The sequence below is a fragment of the Pan troglodytes genome, chromosome 5 (genome assembly GCF_028858775.2).
Source record: "Pan troglodytes isolate AG18354 chromosome 5, NHGRI_mPanTro3-v2.0_pri, whole genome shotgun sequence".
NCBI lineage: Eukaryota > Metazoa > Chordata > Mammalia > Primates > Hominidae > Pan > Pan troglodytes.
In genome coordinates this window covers 136,450,318-136,473,542 of record NC_072403.2, presented here as the reverse complement: position 1 = coordinate 136,473,542, position 23,225 = coordinate 136,450,318, and the positions used below count along the sequence as shown (strand labels likewise).

General features: G+C 37.9%; 1 protein-coding gene across 6 annotated transcripts in view; it reads right to left on the bottom strand.

Annotated features, from left to right (window-relative positions):
- The window catches only part of NKAIN2 (sodium/potassium transporting ATPase interacting 2), a 1,022,574-nt gene that overhangs the window by 231,499 nt on the left and 767,850 nt on the right, over positions 1 to 23,225 (bottom strand). The window lies entirely within an intron of this gene.

Below are 23,225 nucleotides of genomic sequence, written 5' to 3'. Positions count from 1 at the left end.
TCCCTCCTTTTTTCAACTCTTTTAATGTCTGTGGATGTCCCCTGAATTTCTGTCTACCAAGTTTCATCATTCCTAGGCTCCCCTCTCTGTCTCTGCCTCTTTCCTAAAACAGATTTGCTCAGGGATTTGTTTTTTGATTCGATCATCATTGCACTCTATTTACAGAAGTTACATTTGAATAAATTTAATGACTTAAAATTCATGACTTTCACTGTACTTAAGACCCTTCAGTTCATAGCTGCAAGCTAAAGTATTGTGTTGAGTGCTGAGTTCTGTATCTCTAAATGGATGTCCTACAGTGGACCCACTCCTAACTCAACTTTAAAACTAAACTAACGATCGTTAGTCACCTCTTCTCTCCTCCTTCACATTGTACTTAAACTCATTTCTACAGTCAGTACCTCTGCAAATAAAAGAGTTCATATCAGCAATGGTTTACGGGACTTTAAACGTATTAAGTCATTTAATCTTTAAGATAACCTCATACATTAGGAATTCTAATTATGACAATATAGAATAGTATCCAAATTTACCTAGTTGCCAAAACAGAAGCCTGGAGGCCTCTTCAGGCTCCCCTCCCACTATTACCCTAAACATTCCCCAAGTCCCAGTTAATCTACTTCCATAATATGTTTTAAATCCTTCCTTTACCTAAGCTGGTTGGATATAGCCTTATGTCATGTCTAGCAAAAGCTTTCAAAATGCAGCTACAGTGATCGGAAATTCAAATGTGATTATTCTCTCTGGTACTCAAAATCCTTGAGTAGGTTCCTGTAGCTTTTAGGATAAAGTTCAAATTTCTTAGCTTAAGAAGTCCATTCATGAACTGATCTCTTCCTATTTCTCAGCCAATTTTCTCACTTTGGAAGGAAGTATCGCTTCCTCTTTCAGCAACCCTAAAGGTCCACACACTGTAAACCTCAGCCCTATGGAGGGGAGGGGAAGGAAGACTGTGCCTTCTGCTTCCACTGCCCACTTTCTCCTTTCAAACTAATCGGTGAACCTAGGGGAAAGACCAGAATATGCTAAGAATTAGGATATATGCATAGCGGTCCAGCCAGATGACATAATTGTTTTAAAAAAAGTTTTTAGGTAAGGTGAAAGAAGAGTAATGCAGAATAAGAAGAATGCTGAAAACTCTCCAATTCTTTATTCATATTTTGTCTTTTGATCATGAGGTGCACACGCACACAAACACACACAAAACTCTCTTCTCCTTTGAATGGCTGAACAGAAAGCATTCCCATTAGAGTAAATCTAAATTTCAATTAAGACAAGAAATTGAGGTAGAAAAATTGTCAGGGGAAATATTAAAGGTTTACAAGTGTTTGTTTACAATTGAAACTGAAGTTTCAAAGAGCAAAGGGAATAGGATGGGGGCAATGGGCAACAGTGGGAGAATGTTAGTAGGGGGAAGATTACAATGATTTGTTGACAGAATATTAAGAAAGTAGAGAGGTTTGGAGAGACTTGCATTTTGAACTGCAATGGAAAAACAGCTGACGTGAAGTTCAAAGCAATCATGATACTTAGCATTTTTGAGTTCATATTCCATGCCCAGCACTTGTGCAAGGACTCTACACGGAATACTGTGCTCCTATTTTATAGGCAAGAAAACCAAAGCAGAGGATCATGCCTAATTTACATAGCTACACAACAGCAGCTCCAAGTGCCAACTTAACCACTACATGATAAAAGGACTGTATTGTGAAGCGGCTTGTTGTTAGCATGGTTTGGGTCCAAATGTTGATGAATAAATACTTTCACTGCCTCTACAGTTATTCACTTTGGATGAATACAGAAGGTGAATTAGATCTATTTAAAATTATCTAAAGGAGAGATTTCCAAAGCTTTATAGCCCAGGCATACTTTAGCTTTCCCATTCTATGCCCTTTCAACAGTGAAGTGTTAGGAATCAAAATAATTATGCAAAAGATGAAGCAAAATGACTCTACTATAGTTTAAATAGTGGCCTGTAAATTTCCAGGGTTAAGGGGTTCCTCAATTCTTTCATTTCCTGATGACACAAGCCGTGTATTAATGTAAACCCCCTCTGAAATATCTTCTTGCTTGTAATAGATACCAGTGAAGAAAATATTATGTGCATGAATACATGATCATATAAAAACAATTATCTAAAATTCTGAAAACTAGCTAATAACCTCAAGTATTTTTGTTGTTGTTTCTTTTCTTTTGTCCTCAAAGCTAATGAATATAACCTCTATCAAACTCCAAGTTTAGCTCAAACTCTAAAGTCAAGGACATCCTCATTAGAATGGCCCTTCATCATCAACATAGTTGAGTAAGTATAAAATCTTGAGTCTCTTAGGTCTATTCTCTGCAGAAAAAAAGTTGGTATAGAAAGTGTATGAATTTTTAATTCATCAATACCTAACATTAACTTTACTCTTTATTAACTATGTGACCTTAGGCAGGTTACTAAAACTCTAAGCTATAATTTCTTAAGTGGTTAGGACTACCTGAGACCACATCCTGCTCAATTCTTTCCTCTTCTCTCTACTGCTCCACTCCCTCTAAGGACAAGATTTTCTTCCTGTTCATGTCTCCGTCCTGACGTAAGCTCCAAGAGGACACTATAACCACGTTTCCTTTTTTTAAATCTCAAAGCTTGGCAGAGTATATTATTCACAAAATATGTGAAAGAACCATGGAATATACAATGATGGGGAGAAGGGAAAGAAGAAAATATGTATTACCTTACTGGTTCTCTCTATTATTTGTACTGATATCTTTGACAACAGCATCAAAAACTATATGAACAATAGAACCCTTTCAAATTGCTTTGATACCAGAAGAGAGGTACAAAAAAATTAATTTTTTGCAGTGGACAGTGGCAAGTATTGAAATGGAAAGCAAGCAGATAAATCAATGGCATTGGAAGCAAAGGGAGGGAGTGAGTAGAAATGGCTCTAGGCTTTGAAATATCCCCAAAAGAACATACTGGTTTGAAGGCTTGGCTCTCACAGTTTCTCAATCCATATTTTCTGCATCCTCTCCCCATACAATTTCACATTTTCCGTAGAATTTTCTTCTCCACTCCTCACACTTATTCCGATCAGTTCATTTCCTGTCTATCACATGTACATTTCTGTCCACTTTCTCCCAAGAATTTCTTGTCTCGGGAACTATTTGAGTGGCAAATAGTTGACTTTTAAACAGACTTTTGGCTAAATCATGTGATGGTACATTCCAATTCGTGGCACCACAAACGCTCAAAACAATGAAGTGTTTGTCACTTCTTGACTTCTCTAGAATTTCCTAATTTCTCACAAGGGAAGTTGGCATATGTGTTCATGATCTTCAGGCTCAGACTTACCAGGTCCTTCACAAAAAGCAAATCGGGCTCCTAAACCCCACCTGTTGGTGATGGCTGCAGTTGATCTTTGTTCCTGATATACATGGTGTCTCTCTTATAGAAGGGAGAAATCCAAACATCATGTACCCCTTGAGTGATTGTATTCTCCACTTATTTCCCGTTGATCCACTTCGAAATCTGGGCCTTCCCAGAGTTTCCCTTCAGCCACTCCAATTATCAGCTGGAACTCCAGCCTGCTCCTCTGGAGCTTTAAGACATGGGCCAGTTGCCATATACTTCCTTTGGGCTTACAGAAGGTCCCGTTTTTCTTCAAACCCCTGCGAAGCCTGTAACTGAGTTCCTGTTATGAAGAACTCTTGCCAGTGTTCTCTTCATGACTGACAGTCACCTAAGACTTGGATTTCTTCTCTGACTTATTTCTCACTCTCTCCTACTCACCTGGAAATGCCACCATGATGCTTGCCACAGATGTGGGTGACTGTGCCTGGGGCCTCAAGGCCACTGGCCCTTATAGCAAAGCAAAGGGCAGTATCCATCGGCTCTCATGTTCCTGTTTCAACACCACATCCCCTTGTCTTTGAGATCTCAGTATGTTTCCTGATAAAGTCAGTTCTGAAATGAGGGTGTGGTAGTATCTGCATTTTGTATATTTCTTTCAAGCTATGAGAATGCAAGATTGTGGAATTTTAGTAAGTAGTCTATATAGGATGCATTTCAAGATTCTTAATGTACTTGACACATCATTCATCCAAAGTACAAGTTCCTGGCAATTCCGGTTCATTACAACACAGACCTGACACTAGATGTGAGGCACCACCTCTGAGCACAGTAGCAGTTGTTGCAAAACCTCAGCACTAAAGTATGGCCTTAGGGCCTAAGGGAAGAATCTTACTGCCATTATTCAGCATTATTTAACATAATTAGTGACTAGCTTGCTCTTTGGGTTTCCACAACTCACAGCCAGCAGCTCAGGGCAGCAGCACAATAGAAAGGAATGGACAGGAGTTGACACTGGAAGTGCTGTGGGTGAAAAGTGATAACAGAGTCTGCCAGCAATGAGGAGAGGACCCAACAGCAAAAGAATTTTGCTGCATATTGAGGGAACATTTTAATAATTAATATGAACAGAAAACCAAACACTGCATGTTCTCACTCATAAGTGGGAGTTGAATAATGAGAACACATGGACACAGGAAGGGGAACATCACATGCCAGGGCTTGTTGGGGGGTGGGGGGGCAAAAGGAGGGAGAGCATTAAGATAATACCTAATGCATGCAGGGCTTAAAACCTAGATGATGAGTTGATAGGTGCAGCAAACCACCATGGCACATGTATACCTATGTAACAAACCTGCACATTCTGCACATGTATCCCAGAACTTAAAGTAAAATAAAAAACCAAAATTAATATCAACACAGTTTCTACATTTGAATATGTGATTTCTTCTCGCCCACATTTTAATGTTTTGCAATTGAGATGTATGTATCTTGTCAATTAGTATATTTAATATTGCTTTATTTTTTTCCCTGGAAGTCTTATTTTTGTAGCAGTGGTGTTCCCTAATAGGAAGAAGTCTTACAATCGAGGTAACATGGTTTTAATAGTGACCCCACGTTATCAAGAAAAGTTTATATTGTGTTCAAAGTGTTTTATTAGGAAGGTCATATAATATTTAACGAATATTAGAGTACTTCCCATTGAGGGTAGAAAGGTAAATAAGTAGCTGTGAAGAATATTAAAATTATACTTCAGTTATCTGGAAAATTCACTTATTGAATTCTCATACAATAGCAGAAAAATGAGGCTTGATGACGAATAAAACCTAGTGCTTCAGTGTACTCCTTTAACAAGTAAAAAGAAAACACTCTGCCAAACGGCCTATATTCTGTTAAAGCATACATATTTTTTGCACAGACAATTTCTGTTTCTTTCATATTGATTTATAAAATATTAGCGTGCTATATGTAACTATATAAGTATATACTTTTCTGGTTCATAAGCTAATCTTTTGCCTTTTGCTTTTAAATGATTATGTACTAGATTATGTACTTCCTTATAAAAATGAATAAAGAATAGCATCATTATAAAAAATACATTAAAAGTATATTATTTGCCATAACGGGAAAATACCCAAAATAGGTCACTAGAATAGATTCCTCCAATGGTGAACAATACATTTTTATTATAAGATAAGATAGAAAATATTTTCCAGAGGTTGCACAAACAGACTAAACCACAGAAATAACATTATTTCAGATAAATGATCAATCTCTCTATGGTCCCTGAGGCTTATTTTAAAGGAACTTTCAGTTGGGGGTACACCAGAAAGTCTGTGATGCATGTAATAGAATCAAGAGCTCCATTACAATCCCCAATTGGTAGCACCTCTGAGTATCTCTGGGCTTACTTTCTGAGAAGAATATATAGACCCAAATTCCCAAATAATTTACCATAGCTCACCAAATTATTAATATATATAATTGAAAGTGAATTTCATTTATTGAACTGACCTCTCCTACAGGTTCATTTTAGAACCTAATATACCATTTAAAATGGTAGCAAGAATTCAAAAATAGTGAATCCAAAGAAAACATAAATAGGTTAGGTGAATAAGTGTATGATCATTACTGAAAAACATGTTAACGCAGGCCTCAAATTTTAAAATTATTACGGTCATTTTTTTCAGGTTCTAGTTGTGCATGGATATTTTTTAAATAAAAATTGCATTAAATTATGAGAATTTTAGTAAAGAAAAATTCTTGAGAGCAGAGAGATGATGGATGAATAAACTAAATTACAAAAAATTCATACTTAAAGTGATGTGTACACATCGTCATATTAATCAGAAGTAATATTTAACTATGTTAGGCACTATGCATCAATAATTAAACAGACATGATCCCTGGCTGCTATAAAATCTGTACCTATAAAAAGTCACGGAGACTTAAATGACACAGAGTCAAGTGAATATTGCAGCGGAACCTATATCATTTATTTAGAACATGTATAAGCAGTGCAACATGCTCATTTGATGATTTCTTGCAGAAAAATGAGTTTTCTAGAGATGGTGATTTAGGAGGATTGGGCACTTGCTGCAAAATAAATTTTAAAAAAAATCCTGTAGTTACACTTTGTTAGCTTCCAATATGCTTAAATTTTTCATGAAAGAAATGTTGATTGGCAATATGAGCAGACACATTTTCTTTCCCATTTCTGTTTTCTACAAGGAGAGATTTATTGAAAACCCACCACTACTCCTCTGATGGAAGTGGAGTGAATTGCCTGATTGGAGGGTTTGGGAGAGGACCAGAATACCTGTAGCTCAGCTTCTTCCATCACCTGTCTCTTGTGGTCTACCTGCAGAGAGCATTGTTCAGATTGGTCTCACCATGCAGTGAGCTTAGATATGGAGACCTGGCTCTGGGCCTGGAGCCAGCTCTTGTTGGGCACAGTCTCTAACTTCAATAACTTCTCCACAAAGGGACACTACATTATCTGGTATCAATTTCAGCTGTAAAAAAAAAAAAAGAGGCGTTTGGGCTGGGTGCAGTGGCTTACATCTGTAATCCCTGCTCTTTGGGAGGCCAAACCAGGCGGATCAGGAGGTCAGGAGTTCGAGACCAGCCTGACTAACATGCTGAAACCCCATCTCTACTAAAAATACAAAAATTAGCCGGGCGTGGTGGCACGCGCCTGTAATTCCAGCTACTCAGGAGGAGAATCGCTTGAACCCAGGAGGCGGAGGTTGCATTGAGCCGAGATAGCACCCTGCACTCCAGCCTGGGAGACACAGCGAGACTCCATCTCAAAAAAAAAGAGGAGTTGGGATCTTACCTCTACTTTACCCCTCCTTTTTTAACAAAAAAAGTTTTGGTTCTTTTTAACATTTTTATTAAGGCATAATTTACATCTACCAAAGTTGACCTTTTTTAGTGTTTTGGCAAGTGCATGTGGTACTCAAGTTAATAGAAGAGTTCCATTATTCTCCCAAATTCCCCATTCCCCTTGTCGAACTCCTCCTCTCACCCCAGTCCCTGGAAACTAGGGATCTGTTTCCTACCTTGAAGTTTTGCCTTTTCCAAAATGTAATATAAGAGGAGTTGTATAAATGGGACCATTCTCCTTTTAGTGTGGCTTCTCTCACTCAGCATAATACACTTGAGAGACATCCATGTTGCTGCATATATCAGTTTGTCCCTTTTTATTTCTGAGTAATGTTCCATTGTATCACGATTTATCCACTCACCAGTTAAAGGAAATTTGAGTTGTTTCAGTTTTGATGACCACAAATAAAGCTGCTATAAATATTTACACACAGACTTTTGTGTGGCCATAGTCTTTTATTTCACTTAGGAAAATATCTAGGAGTGGAATTGCTGGGTCATATGGTAGCTACATACTGAACTTTTTTTAAAGAAACTCTCAAACTGTTTTTTTTTTTTTTCTTTCCAACTTTTATTTTAGGTTCAGAAGGCCCCTGGGCAGATTTGTTACGTGGGAAAATTGGGTGTCTCTGAGGGTTTGGTGTGCGGATTATTTTGTCACCCAGGTAATAGGCCTAGTACCCGATAGGCAGTTGTTTGATCCTCACCCTCCTTCCAGCCTACGCCCTCAGGTAGGCCCCAGTGTCTATGGTTCTTTTGTGTCTGTGTGTACTCTATGTTGAGCTCTCAGTTATAAGTAAGAGCAGGCAGCACTTGGTTTTCTGTTCCTACAACAAACATGTTTCAAAGTGGCTGTACCAATATGCATTCTGATGTATGAGAGTTCCATTTGCTTTGCATACTTACCAGTACCTGTCACTGTTGTCTTTTCTTCTTTATTTTAAACATTTTAGCTATATATGTGGTACTATTTATATGACATTCTGGAAAGGCAAAACTACAAGGCAAAAACACAGATCCATAGTTTCCAGGGGCTATGATGGAAGAAGGAATTTGACAAAGAGATACAGGGGAATTTTGGGGCAGGCGATGGAAATCTTCTATCTATTGACTTGAAGACAATAGATAGAATTGAATAGAAACATTAAGCTAAAATAAATCATAGACTTAAATGTAAAACCTAAAGCTATAGAACCAATGGAAGAATACATAGGAGAAAAGCTTCATGCCTCTTCTTTAGGCAAAGATCTTTTAAATAATTAGACAATGAAAGCACAACCCACTTTTAAAAAGTGATAAATTGAACTTTGTCCAAACTTAAACCTCTGCTTGTCAAAACTCACATAGTTGTTCACTAAAAAGGGTAAATTTTGCTGTATGTAAATTATACTTTAGTAATACATTTAAAAGAACAAAAAATTTAATAAGTGTGTAATAATAACTTATGCTTTTTATATTTCCCTAATGATTAATAATTTTGGACATCTTTTATATGCTAATTTGTCACAGGTGTCTCTTCCTTGAAAAAATGTCTGATCAGATGTTTTGCTCATTTATTTTTATTATTTAAAAACATTTTCAATCTTCGTGAGTACATGGTTGATGCATATATTTACAGAGTACATGAGATATTTTGATGTAGGCAGACAATGCATAATAATCACATCAGAGTAAATCCATCACCTCAATGTTGACATAATCCAATTATACTCTTTTAGTTATTTTTTAATGTACCATAAATTATTGTTGACTGTAGTAACCTGTTGTGCTGTCAAACACTAGATCTTATTCATTCTATCTCACCATATTTTTGTACCTATTAACCATCTCCACTAACCCTCTCCCCCCAGCTACCTTTCCCAGCCTATGGTAACCATTGTTCTACTCTATCCCCATGAGTGCAATTGTTTCAATTTTTAGCATTGGCAAATAAGTGAAAACATGTGAAGTGTGTCTTTCTGTGCCTGCATATTTTACTTATTATAATGACCTCCAGTTTTATCCATGTTTTTGCCAACGATAGGATCTTATTCTTTTTTGTGGCTGAACAGTACTCCATCGTGTATAAATACCACTTTTCTTTACCCATTTGTCTGCTGATGGACACTTAGGTTGCTTCAAAATATTGGTTATTGCAAATAATGCTGTAATAAACATGGGAGTGCAGATATCTTTTCAGTATGCTGATTCCCTTTAGGGGAGGGGGTACATACATAGCAGTGGGATGGCTAGATCATATGGTAGCTCTGTTTTTAGTTTTTTGAGGAACTTCCAAACTGTTCTCCATAGTGATGGTATGAATTTATATTTCCAACAATAGAGTATGAGGGTTCACCTTTCTCCACATAATCACCAGCATTTGTTATTTCCTCTGTTTTGGATAAAATCCATTTTAAGTAGGAGATGATATCCCATTGTAGTTTTTATTTGCATTTCTCTGATGATCAATGATGTTCAACACCTTTTCATATGCCTGTTTACCATTTGTATGTCTTTTTTTTTTTTTTTTTTTCTGAGATGGAGTTTCGCTCTTGTTGCCCAGGCTGGAGTGCAATGACGCGATCTCGGCTCACTGCAACCTCCACCTCTCGGGTTCAAGCGATTCTCCTGCCTCAACCTCCAGAGAATCTGGGATTATAGGCACCCACAACCATACCTGGCTAATTTTTTGTATTTTCAGTAGAGACGGGGTTCCACAATGTTGGCCAGGCTGATCTCGAACTCCTGACCTCAGGTGATCCATGTGCCTCAGCCTCCCAAAGTGTTGGGATTAGAAATGTAAGCCACCGTGCCTGGCCTTATATGTCTTCTTTTGAGAAATGTCTATTCAGATCTTTTGCCCATTTCTTAATCAAATTATTAGATATTTTCCTATTTAATTTTTTTAGTTTCTTATATATTCTGATTACCAATTCCTTCTCAGATGGGTAGTTTGCAAATGTTTTCTCTTGTTCTCTGGGTTGTCTCTTCCCATTGTTGATGGTTTCCTTTGCAGTGCAGAAGATTTTTTACTTGATGTGATCCCATTTGTCCATTTTTGCTTGGGTTGCCTGTGCTTCTGCAGTATTACTCAAGAAATCTTTGCCTAGGCCAATATCCTAGAGAGTTTCCTCAATGTTTTATTTTAGTAGTTTCATAGTTTGATATCTCAGATTTAAGACTGTAATCCATTTTGGTTTGATTTTTTTATGTGGTGAGAGATAGGGGTCTAGTTTCATTCTTCTGCATATGAATATCCAGTTTTCCCAGCATCATTTATCAAAGACACTGTCCTTTCTTCAATGTATGTTCTTGGCACCTTTATGGAAAATGAATTCACTGTAGATGTATGGATTTGATTCTGGGTTCTCTATGCTGTTCCATTGGTCTATGTGTCTGTTTTCATGCCAGTGCTATGCTGCTTTAGTTACTATTAGCTCTGTAGTATAATTTGAGATCAAATAATGTGATTCTTCCAGTTTTGTTCCTTTTTCTCAGGATAGCTTTGGCTATTCTAGGTCGATTGTGGTTCCATATACCATATGTCTGCTGATGGACACTTAGTTTAGAATTGTATTTTCTATTCCTGTGAAGAATGTCACTGGTATTTTGAAAGGGATCACATTGAAACTCTAGATCGCTTTACGTAGTATAGATAATTAATAATATTGATTTTTCCAATACATGATCATAGAATATCTTTTGATTTTTGTATTCTTTTCAATTTATTTTGGCAATATTTTATAGTTTTCATTGTGTAAGCCTTTCATTTCTTTGGTTAAGTCAATTCCTAGGTATTTATTTTTATTTATAGCTACTGTAAATTGGATTACTTTTTTGATTTGTTTTTCAGGTTGTTTGTTGTTGGCTATATAAATGCTACTGATTTTTATATGTTGATTTTGTATCCTGCCACATTACTGAATGTGTTTATCAATTTTAATGTTTTTTTTTTTGGTGGAGTCTTTAGGTTTTACCAATTATAAGATCATACCATATGCAAACAAAGATAACTTGACTTCTTCCTTTCCAATTTGGACACCTTTATTTCTTTCTTTTGTCTGATTTCTCTAGTTAGGATTTCCATTATTATGTTGAATAATAGTGGCAAGAATGGATATTCTTGTCATTTTCTAGTTCTTAGAAGAAGGGGTTTTGGTTTTTCCCCATTCAGTATGATACTAGCTGTGAGCCTTTTGTATATGTCTTTTATTGTGTTGAGGTATTATCCTTCTATACCTAGTTTTTTAGGGTTTTTATAATAGAGGGATGTTGAATTTTATCAAGTGCTTTTTCAGCATCAATTGAAATAATCATGTGGTTTTTGTCCTTCATTCTACTGATATGGTGTACCACATGATTGATTTGCATATGTCAAACGATTTTTGCATCCCTGGGATAAATCCCACTCGATCATGATGAATGATTTGCTTAATGTGTTGTTGAATTTGGTTTCCTAGTATTTTGCTGAGGAGTTTTGCATAAACATTCATCAGGCATATTGGCCTGTAGTTTTCTTTTCTTTTCTTTTTTTAATATGCCCATGTCTGATTTTGGTATCAAGACAATACTAGCCTTGTAGAATGAGTTTGGAGGAATTCCCCCTCCTCTATTTTTTTCAGAATACTTTGAGTAGCATTGATATTAGTTCTTCTTTAAATGTTTGGTAAAATTCAGCAGTGAAGCTATCAGGTCCTGAGCTTTTCATTGCTGGGAGAATTTTTATTACAGCTTCACTCTTGTCATTCGTTAGTGGTCTGCACGTTTTGGATTTCTTCTTGGTTCAATCTTGGTAGGTTGCAAGTGTCTAGGAATTAACCTATTTCTTCTAAATATTCCAGTTTATATGAGCAAGTTATTGGCATACAGTTGCTCATATAAAAAGGACACATTACAACTAATATCACAAAAATTCAAAGGATCATTAGAAGCTACTAATGAGTCTACTAATGAGCTACTAATGATCTCCTAATGATCCTTTGAGTTTTTCTGGTATTAGTAGTAATGTCTCCTTTTTTATCTCTGGTTTTATTTATTTGTGTCTTCCTTGCTTTCTTCTCAGTCTGGCTAAAGGTTTGTTGATTTTGTTTATCGTCGCAAAAAAAACACCAACTTTTCATTTCATTGACTTTTTTTATTGTCTTCTCTTCAGTTTCATTTATTTCTGTTCTGATCTCTATTATTTCTTTTCTGTTACCAATTTTGGGTTTGGTTTGCTCTTCTGTTCTATTTCTTTAAGATGCATTGTTAGGTTGTCTTTTTGAAGTTTATTTTCTTTTTAAATGTAGGCACGTATAGCTATAAACTTTCCTCTTAGTACTGCTTTCACTGGTTTTTGGTATGTTTTACAGGTTTTGGTGTGTTGTGTTTCCGTTGTCATTTGTTTCAAGAAGTTTTACAATTATCTGCTTAATTTCTTCATTGACCCAGAGGTCACTCAGGAGCATATTGTTTAATTTACATATGTTTGTATCCTTTCCAAAATTTCTCTTGTTGTTGATTTCTAGCTTTATTCTACTGTAGTCAGAGAAGTTAGCTGATATAATTTGATATTTTTTGACATTTTTAAGATTTTTTTGTGGCTTAACATATGGTATATCCTTGAGAATGGTCCATGTGCTGAGGTGAAGAATATGTATTCTGCAGCCACTGGATGAACTGTTCTGTAAATATCTACTAGTTTTATTTGGTCTATAGTTCAGATTAAGCCCAATGTTTCTTTATTGATTTTCTGTCTGGATGAACTGTCTAATGCTGAAAGTAGGGTGCTGAAAACTCCAGCTATTATTGCATTGGGGTCTATCTCTCTCTTTAGCTCTAATAATATTTGCTTTGCATATGTGGGTGCTCCAGTGTTGTGTGCATATATATTTAAACTGTTATATCATCTTGTTGAATTGGCTCCTTTATCGTTATATAATGACCTTCTTTGTCTATTTTTATAGTTTTTGTTTTTAAATCTATTTCGTCTAAGTATAGCTATTTCTGTTTTGTTTTTGTTTTGTGTTCATTTGTTCAGTTGTTTGGTTTGTTTCCATTTCCATGGAATAACTTTTTCCATCCCTTTATTTTCAGTCTATATTTGTCTTTATAGGTAAAATGTGTTTCTATAGGCAACAAACCACTGCGTCTTGTTTTTTAAATCCATTCAGCCACTATACATCTTTTGATTGAAGAGTTTAGTTCTTTTATATTCGATGTTATTGATAAGAGGTAAGGACTTACTCCTGCCATTTTGTTATTTGTTTCCTGGTTGGTTTGTGGTCTTATCTTCCTTCTTTGCTGTCTTCCTTTTAGTGAAGGTAATTTTCTCTGGTGGTATGTTTTAATTTCTTGCTTTTAATTTTTTGTGCATCTGTTGTATGTTTTTTGATTTACAGTTACCATGAGGCTTGCAAAGGATTTCTTGCAATCCTTTATTTTAACCTGATGACAACTTAATATTGATTACATAAGCTAACAACTAATAGATGAGCAAAAAAGAAAATGAATAAAAACTTCACACTTGAATTTGTTCCCCACATTTTAACTTTTTGTTGTTTCTATTTATATCTTATTGTATTGTCTATGTCTTGAAGAGTTGTTGTAGTTACTATTTTTAATTGGCTTACTTTATAGTCTTTCTACTCAAGATATGAGTAGTTTACATGCTACAAGTATAGTGTTACAGTATTCTGTGTTTTTGGTTTTCTGTGTACTTACTATTACAAGCAAGTATTGCACCTTCAGATGGTTTCTTATTGCTCACTAATGTCTTTTTCTCTCATATTGCAGAACTCCATTTAGCATTTCTTGTAGGGCAGGTCTGGTGTTGATGAAGTCCCTCAGCTTTTGTTTGTCTAGGAAGGTCTTTATTTCTGTTGAGTGTTTGAAGGATATTTTTTGCCGAATATATTATTCTAGGATAAAAGTTTTTCTTTTTCCTTCAGCACTTTAAATATGTGATGCCACTCTCTCCTGCCCTGTAAAGTTTCCACTGAAAACCTGCTGCCAGATGTATTGGAGCGCCATTGTATGTTATTAATTTCTTTTCTCTTGCTGCTTTTAAGGTTCTTTCTTTATCCTTGACCTTTGGTAGTTTGATTATTAAATGTCTTAAGGTAGTCTTATTTGGGTTAAATATGCTTGCTGTTCAACAACCTTTGTGCATTTGAATATTGGTCTTTCTCTAAGTTTGGGAAGTTCTCTGTTATTATCATTTGAGGAAACTTTCTACCCCTATCTCTCTCTCTACCTCTCTTTAAGGCCAATAACTCTTAGATTTGCACTTTTGAGGATATTTTCTAGATCTGGTAGGTGGGCTTAATTCTTTTGTCTGCTCTGTGTATTTTCAAATAGCCTGTCTTCAAGTTCACTATTTATTTCTTGTGCTTGATCAATTCTGCTCTTAAGAGACTCTGATGCATTCTTCAGTATGCATTTTTCAGCTGCAGAATTTCTTGATTGTTTTTAATTATTTCAATGTCTTTGTTAAATTTGTTAGATAGAATTCTTAATTCCTTCTTTGTGTTATCTTACATTTCACTGAGTTTCCTCAAAACAGCCATTTCAAATTATGCCTGAAAGGTCACATATCTCTGTCTCTCCAGTATTGGTCCCTGGTGCCTTATTTAAGTGCTTTGGTGAAATTCTGTTGTCCTCGATGGTCATGATGCTTGTGGATGTTCTCCAGTGTCTGGGCATTGAAGAGTTAGGTATTCACTGGTCTTTACAGTCTGAGCTTGTTTGTACTCACCCTTCTTGGGAAGTCTTTCCAGGTATTCATAGGGATTTGGGTGTTGTAATCTAAGTTTTTGATCACTGCAGCCATATTTGCATTAGGGAGTACCCCAAGCTCAATAATGCTGTGGCTTGCGCAAACTCATAGAGATGCTGCCCTGATGGTCTTAGTTAAGATCTAGAATAATTCTCTAGAATACCAGGCACAGACTCTTATTCTCTTCCCTTATTTTCTCCTAAACAAAGAGTCTCTCTCTCTCCACCCTGCTATCTCTCTTTCTGTCTCTCTCTGCGCTGAGCTGCCTGGAGCTGGGGGAGGGGTGACAAAAGCACCCTCTGGCCACCACCACTGGGACTGTGCTGGGTCAGACCTGAAGCCAGCACAGCACTGAGTCTCACCCAAGGCCTGCCTGGCTACCACTTACGTTCACTCAGGGCCCTAGGGTTCTATAATTAGCAGGTGGCAAAACTAGCCATGCCGTATTCTTCCCTTCAGGGTGATGAGTTGCCCCTGGCCCCAGTAGGTTCAGAGATGCCATACAGGAGCAGGGCCCAGAGTTGAAACCCTTAGAAATCTACCTGTTGCTCTATTCTACTGAGGCTGAACTGGCATCCAAGCCACAAGATGAAGTCCTTCCCACTCTTTCCTCTCCTTTCCACAAGCAGAGGAGTCTCTCTCTGTGGCTGGCATAGATCCAGGCCCACAGCAAGTACTGCCTGGCTGCTGCCAATGTTCACTCAAGGCCCAAGGGCTCTTTAGTCAGCTTGTGCTGAATGCTACCAGGTCTGAGACTCTCCCTTCAGGACAGTAGGATCCTCTGTGACCCAGAGCAGAGCAGGTCCAGAAATTCTTTCCAAGAGCTAAGGCCTAGAATCAGGGACCCCAAGATCCTGCTTGGTACTCTACCTAACTGTGACAGAGCTGGTAAGGAAGCTGTAAGACAAAGTCTCCTTCACTCTTCCCTCCCCTTTTCTCAAGCAGAAGGTTGCTCTCCCTGTAGCCACTATGGCTTGGAATATGCTAGGTCATGCTTGAAGCCAGCTTGTCTCTGAGTCTTACCCAAGGCCCATGGTGAGTACTTCCTGGCTATCACTGTTGACTATTCAGGGCCCAAGGGCTCTTTAATCAGCAGCTGATGAATCCTGCCAGGACTAAGTACTTTACTTCAAGATAGCAGGTTCCCTTCTGGCCTAGTACATGTCTAGAAATGTTGTCTAGAAGGTACGGCCTGGAATGCGGGCCTCAGGATTCTGCCTGGTGCTCTGTCCTACTGTGGCTGAGGTGGTATCTAAGTTGCAAGATAAAGTCCTTTTTACTTTTCCTTGTCCTCTCCTCAAGGAGAGGGAAAGAGTCTCTCCTAGAGCTGTGAGCTGCACTGCCTGAGGTGGTGGGAGGGGTGGTGCAAGTACTCCCTTGGCTGCCCCAGCTATTATCTCATTAGGTTGCATGCCCCTAAATCCGCTGGCTGTGAGCGAAGCACAGCACCAGAACTTGCCCAGGAATTGCAGTCCTTGTGGCCTATACTGCCTTTCAAGTTTATTTAGAACCCAAGAGCACTTTAGCTTGCGTTGGTGAGGCTTACCAGAATTCAGGTTCTGACGTCTGGGAAGGGCAATTTCTTTCTGGTGAGGGCTGGTCTAAATGCTTCCTCTGTGAGTGCTGGCTGAGTTCTGGCCAGGGTTGTTTTCCACTGTGACAGGGCAGCACCAAGTTCTAACGGAAAATCTCACAATCACTGTGTCTTCTGTCCCCCAAGCACACAGATTCTTGCTCCACACTATGCAGCTGCTGCTGGGGGATGCAGGAGGGGTGGTGACAGCAATTCAAGACTGTCTTTCCTTTCCTCTTCCTTGCCTTTTTCAGTAATATGAGCATAAAACCAGGTACAGTGATCACTCACCTGATTTTGGTTCTTATGAAGGTAATTTTTTTTGTGTGGATAGTTGTTCAATTTGGTGTTCCTGCGGGGAGGATGATTGGTGAAGGCTTCTATTCAGCCATCTTGCTCCATCTCCTTTCTTGCTCATTTTTTAACTGAATATTTTTCCTTTGAGTTTTGAAAATACTTGAAATAGTCTGATGGTAAGCCATTATCAGGTATATAATTTGAAAATATTTATCTTTCATTTCCTTACCCATGTTTCAAAAAATCAGAGGTTTCAGTTCTTACAAAGCCCAATGTATCATTTTAACAAACGGATTGTGCTTTTGGTGTCTTATTTAAGATGTCTTTGCCTAACCAGAGTCATGAAGTTTTCTTCTCTGTTTTGTTCTAGCAGTTTTATAGCTTTGGGTTTACATTTAGGTCTATGATTCATTTTAACTTAATTTTTGTATACAGTTTGAGGTATGGATCTTTTTTGACACTATACAAAAGTCTGCAAGTGTGTTTCTTAAAGAGTATTTGGAATGTGCAAATATTTACAACCCTATCAGTGAACTTTTCATTGTTTTTTTTTTTTACATTGAAATTTATTGGTCTATCTGGCATAATTTTTTTGCCAAGGCATGATATTTTGAAATTATGTATTACTCATTTGGAAAATATTGGTTCACTGAGCTGTGCAGATTTTCCAAATGTTAACATGCTGCCCCACTACATTATAAAATATAAAACGGTTCTTAATAGTGCCAAGAATCACATAAAGTATCTTTATATATTTGTAAGCTGTCCAGCCCAGTGTGGTTCGCATGAGTTTTCCAAAATTCTAACTTTTGCTTAGAAGTTCAAATGTGACCACTGGCATCAAATTTGAGTTCTACTGCTTGAAATGACAGGCGCTTTTGTCCATTTTCACAAAAAAAACTGCCAAATATTGAAATCTGTAAAACCATAGTTTATCTGACAGTTGTTCTTTAAGGTAAATATCACTTTCCATGAAAAAAGTTGCTAGTTCAGTTTGCAATTCAATCACACAAATGTTTTCTTTACAGACAACCATCACACTTCAGTATGGAACAGAAATGCTTTATGCATACTTCCCGATTTGTCACTCGAAATCATAAAAATGTGTGTCATTAGGGGTTGAAATTTAATAAAATCAGTAATTTTTAATGCTTGATTAAGGTTACTTTTAAGTGGAACTGGCTTTCTTTTTCCTTCATGTGAATCCATGTTGGTAAAGAACACAATTTCTACCGCAACAGTTCAGTATAGTGCCACTGTCTTGATTTGTGTTAAGGTGTCAACACTTTAATTCATCATTGCTTTTGCACTTTCAATGCACATGTCAACACTGTGAAAAAGATAAGTCACATCTTAACATTATAAAGAAAATATTTTTTAACCTCACAGACCTCCTAAATAGGTCTCAGGGACTTCCAGGGGTTCATGGACCACACTTTGAGATATTGAAAAAGTAAGGAGATTAAGAGAGAAGCAGTACCAGCTTTCAAAACATCACCTGGAGCTTCATTTCTTGAGTCCATGAAAAAAAATATAGCCAAGGAAAAAACCTTCCTTAGAAGTCCATTTTCACTGGCCTAAGCAATTCCCCGGCAGAAGGCACAGGATGCAGGCCTGGTGGCACAAAACTGAAAATGCCTGCTTATAAGGGTTAGCAGAGCTATGTCACTAGACAGAGCACACACTTCATGCAGAAGCAGGGTGGCAGAAATTTGTGACTCAAAGGAAAATGGAAAGTAAAGAAGCTTCCTAATGAAAAGTAAGGAGGTTTCAGAAGGCCAAACACCTTTGGAGTGACTTGAGAACTAGGCTTGCACCATTGTGGGTTTCTAAATGTTGCAACAAGGCAGCAATTTATAAATGCCATTATAAAAGAGAAGACAGTCTGCTGGGATTTATTATTTTATCCAAAGTATGACAATTGTCCATACCTGAAATAACATACATTGTACATAGAGGATTTTCAGACAGCTAAGAGAATATATAATGAAAGGGATAGGGGACAGACCTTGCCAGTGCTGAGGAGGTCTCCAGATCCTGCAGGACAGGATAAATTAAGGGCCACCATCTTCCCTAAAGGTTAGAAGTCCAATTTTAAACAAAAAGCTTACAAAAGGAAGTTGCTTTCCTTGATTCTTTTCAGAAAAAGAATTTTGAGGTTTAACTACAGGTGATTTAAACACAGAAATATTTTGGCATTTAAATCTTGTATCTCTAAGATAAACCTGTGGTAGATTTTTATACACTGGTATCAAAGCACTCTGATATGTTCATCCTCACAGAAAAAATTCTAGTCCTTCTGCCTTTGAGAGATATTCTGAATGAATGTATAACCCAGTACATCTTACATGTTTTACGATGGTAACAGTTGAGGAGTAGAGAAAAGACTAGCACCCTTTCCTAGGTACTAGGCATTCTGTATACTTGTAAAAATTAGTGGGGATAAGTGTTCAATTTTATAGATGAGAAAATTCAGGCAATGAAACGTTAAGTAGCCCAAGATGGCACTTGTAATTGGAGCCTGGAATTAAACCAGGTCTGTCAGACTCTGAAGTCCACAGATTTGCCATTTTCACTGGTGTTTTTGTTTGTTTGTTCATTGTTGTTTTTGTTTTTTTTATTTTGAGACAGAGTCTTGCTCTGTCGCCCAGGCTGGAGTGCACTGGGGCGATCTCAGCTCACTGCAACCTCTGCATCCCGGGTTTAAGTGACCCTCCCTGCCTCAGCTTTATGAGTAGCTGGGATTACAGGCATGCACTACTATGCCCAGCTAAGTTTTGTATTTTTAGTAGAGACAGGGTTTCGCCATGTTGGCCAGGCTGGTCTCAAACTCCTGACCTCAGGTGATCAGACTGCCTTGGCCTCCCAAAGAGCTGGGATTACAGGTGTGAGCCACTGTGCCCAGCCTCACTGGTATTTTTTTTTTTTTTTAACGTTTTTTGTTTGTTTGCCTTAGCAGGATTTTATTTTCAATAAAACTTGAGGCAGAACACTAAAATGTTAAGCTTTCTCATATAGCATTGGCATCCATGAAATTCTAATCAAATATTTGAAGAACCTCAAAAGCTCTTCCAAAGGGCTCTCCAGATAGAAAACAGTTGCCCTGCAGCTGCCTCCACTACATGCCACTGCAAGTCCAACATCTGCTACTTGCTTTTTCCACTTCTTTTTTTAAAAATGGCCCCCAATGCCTAAGATTGTGCATGTCAATGCACAGAGCTTTTCCAATTTTTATCCAAGCAGAAGGAACTGCTTCTGGTTATATCTACCTTTTGTAGCTTTAAGTGCACATGAGTGGAAAAGCCTCTGTTAGCAGAGCAAATAAGCCTCTTTCTTTGTTATCCAAACTGGAATACACAAGTGGTTTTTCCACGCAGCCTGACTCTGAATAAAGTTAGTTGCACTCTCAGAGGATTTGAGTGAAGCATTTTACCTAAAAGGAGATTTTAACATAAGTGCATCATCTTCTATATATCACTAGTCTGCTATACATCATTCATATATATGTAGTCCATGTTATACTATGCTGGGTGCTTTACATATTATGCCCGGCTTCAGCTTCAGATCTGAAAGTGGGGGGCTGCGCTACATTATTCTGCCTTAAATTGCATCTTTAAAAAATTTTAATGTGAGGCTGTAAAAAGATTTAAAATGAGAAGAAAATTATCAGCAGGTTTGTATTTTAGAAAAATAATTTGTGAAGAATTTAATAATTAGATGGAGATAAGGCTGAGGCAAGAAGACCACTTAAAATACCCAGAAAAAGAGATAAGATATGAGGAATTAGTCTCAACAGTTCAACAAGAATGCAAAAGAGAGAAGTGAATAGTGAGAAGGTCAGGAGAGAGGGAATCAGCAGGTCTTGGTGCGTAAAATAAGGAAGAAATAATTGAGTAAGATTGCCTGGTCTTCTAGCTCTCGGTTCCACCACCCCAATAGGAAGTAGTGAAGGAAAGGTGTATGCTGCTGCCTGAACATCCAAACAACATTGTATAACAGTGAAAGCACACGCAAATGTACTGCTTCACACTTTTGTGTATGGTGTTCCACTGTCAGGGGCTTAACCAATATGCTTTCCATTCACAGTTCAAAAATAACTTTTTGGCCGGGCGTGGTGGCTCACTCTTGTAATCCCAGCACTTTGGGAGGCCGGGGTGGGCGGATCACCTGAGGTCAGGAGTTTGAGACCAGCTTGGCCAACGGAGTGAAACCCCATCTCTACTAAAAATACAAAAATTAGCCGGGCATGGTGTCACGCGCCTGTAATCCCAGCTACTTGGGAGGCTGAGGCATGAGAATTGCTTGAACTGGGGAGGCGGAGGATGCAGTGAGCAGAGATCACCCCCAGCACTCCAGCTTGGGCAACAGAGCCAGACTCCATCTCAAAAATAAATAAATAAATAAAATAACAAATATAACTTTTTGTAGAAATGAGAATTAAATTGTATGAAATATTTATATGGAATTAATTGATATAATTATTTAATTTAACCTCTTTTTATAAAATATCTTGATATTGATCTAAACTTATGTTTCTGGGATGAACTCTATACAGTCATGATAAATTATGGCTCCTTCTAATATAATTGGACAACATTTGGTAAGACTTTATAGATATCTTTGTGTGACTATTCACATGATAGGCAGCTTCTCTTTTTTGTGTGCGCCACCCTTGTCATTTTGGATACTTGAACTCTACCTTTGCAAAAGAAATCAGTATTTGCTGCTTTCTGAAAATTAATAATTTACCGGAAAGATTAACTGGGATTCAACATTTTTTGAGAAGTATTTATTGAGAGGAAATTTCTAACTTGTTTTTGCTCAGTTATTGTTCATTATATTTCTTCTCACGTTAATTTAGTAAATTTAGTATGATGGCTAACTTTATGTTAACTATCAACTTGACTGGAGCAGGGTATGTCTACATACTGGTTGAACATTATTTCTGGATGAATCTGTGAGGATGTTATTGGAAGAAATTAGCATTTTAATTGGTGGACTGACTGTAGCAAGTGGCCCTCCCCAATGTGAGTGAGCATCATTCAATAAGTTAAGAGCCTAAATAGAACAAAGATGGAGGAAGGATGAATTCACTCTCAGCTTGATGGCATGAACTGGGATATTAAGGCCTGGTTGTTAGACTTTCAGACCCAGATTAGAATCTACGCCACTGGGTAGAGGACTCCGAAAATGTCTCTGGACTTGGTGATGGGATAGTCACTGATCAATTTCAAAAGAACAGATAAAATAGAGTGCTAGAGACAACAGCCAAATTGAAAGGGCAGAGTGAGTGGGAGAAGAAGAGAGGAATAAGAAATAAACGATCTGCCTTTGAGAAGTGTATTGAGAAATTCTGAGTCAGTAGCTTGTGGGAGTGATGAGGTGAAGAATTATGTTGTTCTAGATTAAAAATACACCTGAATGTTTATAGGCAAAAGAAAAGAAGCCAAAGGAGAGAGAATGGAATGTAAGAAAAATGAATTGTTGATGGAAATCTCTAGAGCTGGAGAGACAGGGCTAAAATTAAGCAAATGTGAGGAAGGTATATTAGTCCGTATTCATGCTGCTGATAAAGACATACCCAAGACTGGGAAGAAAAAGAGGGTTAACTGGACTTACAGTTCCACGTGGCTGAGGAGGCATCAGAATCATGGCCCAGGATGAAAGGCACTTCTTACATGGTGGCAACAAGAGAGTATGAGGAAGAAGCAAAAGCAGAAACCCCTGATAAATCCATCAGATCTCATGAGACTTATTCACTATCATGAAAACAGGGGACAGACAGGCCACCATGATTCAGTTACCTCCTTCTGGGTCCCTCCCACAACACGTGGGAATTCTGGGAGATAAATTCAAGTTGAGATTTGGGTGGGGACACAGCCAAACCTTATCATTCCACACCTGGCCCCTCCAAATCTCATGTCCTCACTTTTTAAAACCAATCATGCCTTCCCAACAGTCCCCCAAAGTCTTAACTTATTTCAGCACTAACCCAAAAGTCCACAGTCCAAAGTCTCATGTGAGACATGGCAAATCCGTTCCACCTATGAACCTGTAAAATCAAAAGCAAGCTAGTTACTTCCTAGATACAATGGCGGTACGGGTATTGGGTAAATACAGCTGTTCCAGATGGAAGAAATTGGCCAAAACAAGGGGGCTACAGGGCCCATGCAAGTCCAAAATCCAGTGAGCCAGTCAAATTTTAAAGCTCCAAAATGATGTCCTTTGACCCCAGGTCTCACATCCAGGTCACACTGATGCAAAATGTGGATTTCCATGGTCTTGGGCAGCTCTGCCTCTGTGGCTTTGCAGGGTATAACATCCCTCCTGGCTGCTTTCACAGGCTGGTGTTGAGTGTCTGCAGCTTTTCCAGGAGCATGATGCAAGCTGCCAGTGGA